We start from the raw sequence: 5,709 nt of genomic DNA, 5'->3' as shown, positions 1-5,709 counted from the left end.
GGTCGTTCCGGTCAGGGTGCCTCTGGCCTTTTATTATATAGGATTATACCTCAATGAAGCTGAAAAAAAAAACACCCATCTTTGTGACATCCAAAGCTTGACTACAGTTACCACATCTCTCAACTGCAACATCTCTCAATATCTCTTCTAGATGGAAGAATGCAGTAGCTCTAACCTTACTGTTTCTCAGCTCAGACCTAAAGGTGGATTTCTCATGGAAAGAGCCAATCAGTCTCTATGGATTTGCAATCCAGTCTCCAAGGCCCATCTCAAATTTCATCTCCTTAAAATAAAGTTTTACTGACGTAGAAATCACTTACCATAAAATTCACATGATTAAAGTATATAATTCAATGGCTTTTAGTATATTCACAGAGTTGTGCAGCCATCACCATAATCAATTTTAGAACACTTTAATTTACTGCCCCAAAGAAATCTTGCACACCTTCACCATCAGTCCTCTCCAACCTTCCCATCTCCTCTAGTACTAGGCAACTGCCAATTTACTTTCTGTCTCTAAAGATTTGCCTATTCTAGCGACAGCTATTGGGTATAGTGGGGTAGAAGGATTGAACAATAAAAAAAGAGACAAAGAAAAAACTCATGGACAGGGACAACAGTGTGATGATTGCCTGGGGAAGGGAGGAGAATATAGGGGGTATAAATGGTGATGGGAAGAGACTTGATTTGGGATGGTGAACACACAATAAGTGTCACCCCAATAAACTCAGTAAAAGGGGGAAAACTTGCCTATTCTACACATTTCATATAAATGCATTATATGTGGTCTTTTATGTCTGGCTTCTTTCACTTAGCATAATGCTTTCATGATTCACCCACACTGTAACATGTCTCAGAAGTTTATTCCTATGGCTAAATATAGTCCATTGTATGAACAGGCCATGTTTTGTTTATCCACTCAGCAGTTATTGGACATTTAGGTTGTTTTTACTTTGGGGTTCTATGAATAATGCTGTTATGAACATTTAAAATACCATTTCCTTTTGAAACCATTTTTACCCTTTCACCAAATATGATGTCCCATTATGTGATCCCCGTGTACTTGGCTTCTCTCCCGTGACCTTAGCACCTTCTAACTTACACCCCAGCCATCCACAGGCCCTTCCTAAATCCCTACTGGAGGCTCAGCCCCACAAGAGTGTGCCTTTTTCCTCTTGCCTCCGAGCACTTAGCTCGGTGGCTGGAGCCTCGCAGAGGGTATTGCAGGACAGTCATCCCCACAACGGGGCAGACCTTTGTCCTGGAGACAGGCGAGTTGCAATGTCTGAATGGGAAAAACCAAAGTGGGCCTTGTTGCAAGTTACCCTACTAATTTTTTTAAGTTCTTTCCACAGTCAAGAAAAAGAGAAGCATTTAAAACATTTAAATTGAAATCATTAGCATCTGATGTAAAATAACAACACGGTCAATAGAATAGGCAATATGATTTTACCTGGCTGTCTAAGGCAATGGGTCAAAATGTCATGGGGTTAAAAGTGGCTGTTCTATTACTAATAACACAGTCTATAACCCTCAGAAAAATACAATTTTCAGGCTTAATTGAAATTTTAATGAAGACCCTTTAATGTTTAGGCTCTAATGAAAACCTTTTTTATACAAGATGGATATGACATGGTTGTGAATTTTGAATTTTAAACAAGGACACATCTATCCTGGCCTCAGATGAACACTCCAGAGTATCCCTAGGCTCAGAAAAATATGGCTTTATTGACTTCAGATTTTTCTTTAGCCTTCCTCCAAATCCCCAATGCCAAGTGACTCCTCATGCCTCTGTCTGCTCTGCCCCCTTCAAAAGGGGAAAGAAATCGAGTCACAGTAAGATGTAACCAATGCTGGGGCCAGCATGTGACGACTACCTTGGGTGCTGGCCTTTTCCTGGGCAGGATCTCTTGTCAGTAGGAAGGCCCTCCACAGCAGTCCAGCCGCCTGCTTATCCCCCTCCTTTCTTTATGTTGTATGTTCATCTTAAAACCATCTTCCCCCTCTCCCAGAGTGCAGTGGCCAGGTAGCAGGTCTGCGGTCAGAGGGCTTAGATTTGGGTCTGCTATTTTCCAGCTGTGTGATCCCCAGTCGGTTAGTAAACCTCCCTGGGTTTTGGAACCATAGCTGCAAAATGGGATAACATGTGCCTTACTCGATCGTGGTTTAACCCACGGTGGGTACAGCGCCAGACACAAAGCGGGCAGGCAAGTTGTGCATCTCCTCTTCCCCGTGTTTCTAATAGACAAGTAATTGCCCTGTCATCTGAGTTTCTAAGAGACATTCAGTTTATACTTTATTGCCAACTGTCCCTGTGGGCAGTAAGCCCGCTGTTCTGGGCAGAGGCCTAAACATCCTGAGAGTACATGCTGCCCAGATGACTGTCCTCTCCTCTCTCTCAGGGAGGGGATCACCACTTCATGTTACCAAATGTGGAAAGTATTCAGACATGAGGACCCAAGCCACCACCTGGATCCCTATTTGCACATGATTTTAGTGTATACACATTTTCTGCTGCCCTCCTTTCACAGGTAGGAGGGGAAAGTCCCTAATTCATCTGTGTACCATTTCGTGCTGCCTCAAGGAGAATGAAAATGATGAACATGCTGTGGTTCTCATGGAATAAATAGTTCATGTAAGTAAGTAAGGTAATTTGCAATATGGATTTTTCCCTCTGAGTTATTAGCATCTGTTCAGTCAGCACATTCAGCGTCCGTCTCCAGCGATATATTAAGTTAACAGCACTTGCCTCTAGCCCATCTCAGGTTGTGGATGGGGCCTTGAATTTGCCTTGGGAGGTTGGGCTGAAGGGAGAGGGAAGTGAAGGGAAGGTTCTGGTTATGTGTGGGCAGAGCAATGCTCACTGGTTTACAGCTGCCTTGAGGACACAGCTCACTGAGAGCAAGGAAGGAGAAGATGCCTCCAGTGGCCCCTGTGCCTCCCTCCAGCCTGTGCTGCTGCCACAGGATCCCACAGGTCCCCACAGTGACCTATGCCTCAGAGGGACCACAGAGACTGGGTGTTAATGCTCACAGGACCTGTCAGGCCTCCAAAGATGCACACCCATGTTCACCAGGGAGGTGAGGGGAGAAGTTGCAAATTTTTAAAAAAGAAAACGGGTACAAATAGTTCTGCTTATCTCTAAAAAAGCCCTTCTATAGCTAATTCTGTAAGATATCAGGAGCCATGAACTACGAGGGGTGGGCAAGGCCATGGGGATGTCTCTCTGTGTGATGCAGCTCACCCATCTGGCTCCATGTTTCCCATATCTCTAAGTGGGTGAGTTTGGGCTCTGATCACACTGTATTGATTCACTTAGCACTTGCCACCTTCTAGCATTATTGCATTTTGTGATAATATTTTGGTTCCATTCGCCAGAGTGCCGTGCACTTTCTTTGCTTTCACTGAAATGATGGAAGAATCCATACACCGCATCACACACATCATGTCTGAAAAACCAATGGTAGCTTGTACAGTTCAGGTTTGATATATCCTGTTTAATAAGTGAGTCAGGACATTCACCTTGCAGCTCCCGGGCCTGTGTGGGTCTTGCTATAACCATGTCCTCAGGATCTGAAGACAGAGGGAAGCCTATAAGCAAGACTATGTTAGTGTCTTTGGATTTTAGTGTCTTTAACGCCAGAAGTGCCCCCTTCCCCTGCACTGCATACTCCACGGTGACAGCTACTTGGTCAACATCGCTGAGCCTCCCAGGGTCTTCTGCAATCATGTGCAAGGGCGAGCCAGCACCTTCACGGCATTTCCTAAAGTCGGCCATTGCACCCTAAGTCAGAAAGCCTTGCTGGCACTATCAGAACTGACTGGCTCCAGTGTCCTTGCCAGGAATTGAACCCCAAGTCATGAGTGATATCCCAAGTCAATAAATTCTCCCGTTTTTAAGCCACTGATTTCCCACTCCCAGTCCAGTGCTGCCAAGAGGTCCTCCCCCACCTGTTCCCCTAGTGCCTGCCAGATTCTGAATTCCTTTAGGATAGGCCACCTGCTCTAGAAGCATGGACTGCACCCCCCACTTGGGCTAGGCCCGTGGTCAGCAAACTGCGGCTCGCGTGCCACATGCGGCTCTTTGGCCCCTTGAGTGTGGCTCTTCCTAAGCCTTAGGAGTACCCTAATTAAGTTAATAACAATGTACCTACCTATATAGTTTAAGTTTAAAAAATTTGGTTCTCAAAAGAAATTTCAATCGTTGTACTGTTGATATTTGGCTCTGTTGACTAATGAGTTTGCTGACCACTGGGCTAGGCTGAGACCTAACCCTAATTATTTTCCCAAAGGACAAGAGAATGCTGAGGGCTGGAGGAGATTAATGGCCCAGCTCAACCCGTCAAACAGAGCGCAAATTTGAACTTTTTCTGCCTTTTTATTCTATTCAGGCCCTCGGTGGATTGGAGAATGCCCATCACCATTGGTGAGGGCTGCCTGCAATACTCAGTTCGCCAGTTCAAATGTTGATCAGAAGACAGAGAGCAGTCTAAAAGCAAGAATAACATTTAACCAATAGCTGGGAGTTCCATGTCCCAGTCGAGTTGACACAAAATTAACCATCACATGTGGTGAGGTAGATCTTGAAAAGGAGACACAAGTGTCATTTTGCAAGCTACTTGCTTCAGGTGAGGCCCTTGCAGGATCTGTGGTCAAGGAGAGGCCATCTCCTCCAGTAAATGGGAGTATAGAACATGCAGAAAAATCAGGGCTCAAGACTTTGGGACTTCTCTACCCAAATGCCCCCATTTCAGACCTCAGGTTCCTACTTTTTCCCATCAGTGCTCTGAATTTGACATAGGAGACCTGTCAAAGTTGTGTATTAAATATCATTTGTGGTTCTCTCAATCTTATTAGATCATAGGTCTAATTATCAGCACAGCTTGCCCTGTGGACTGCAGGCAATAATTGTTTCCTTAGATGCTGCCATGGAGGCCCTTTGCTTTCACAGTGTGCCTTGAATTGATAATTGGCACTCCTCAGCCTACCAGTCCTGGCCTACTCCAGTCCTTACAATCACCATCGTCTCCATACTGAGCAGATGCCACAGCCACCACACACCCCAGTACTTCACCTCCGCTTGCACCACTCAATCCATCACAGGTAACAACCAGAGTGATTATGATTCTATTGCACATCAGATATTATCATCACCCATTCACCACATGGCCACCACCATAGGCAACTGATACTCTTTTCTGAGAGACCTCAGGAATTTATGGTGCTGTCTCCGAACTTGCTACTGGGGAGACAAAAGGCAGAAGCCTCTACCTATCAATTCTTGCCCCCCATTGGTTGAGGATCAATCCACGAGCGTTACATTCCCCACACTTCCAAGTTGCACATGTGAGTGCCGAGAAATCTCCCGTGTACATAGGAAATGCCTAGAATCAGGAATCAAGAGGTGCGTCACTGCAGGAACCTGGGGCAAGGTGCTGTTGGGCTGTACCCAGCAAAGACAGTCAGTCTCCATGGAACTGGCTACAACACAGATGGGGGTTAAGAGGATGTGAAATGATGCATGAGGGATGTCCCATACAGCTGCCCATGTTGATGGAGGAATAATAGGTAATTACAGACAACATAATGTGATTGATTGGGAAATATCATTAGCATTTCTTTTCTATAACATCTGCCTTTTTAATTCAGTTCAGTTCAGATTATATTGAGATTGCAAGGACTGCACTCCTTAAGCACACAGATAGCCGT

The sequence above is a fragment of the Myotis davidii genome, unplaced genomic scaffold (assembly GCF_000327345.1).
Source record: "Myotis davidii unplaced genomic scaffold, ASM32734v1 scaffold515, whole genome shotgun sequence".
NCBI lineage: Eukaryota > Metazoa > Chordata > Mammalia > Chiroptera > Vespertilionidae > Myotis > Myotis davidii.
This window is presented reverse-complemented; position numbering follows the sequence as displayed.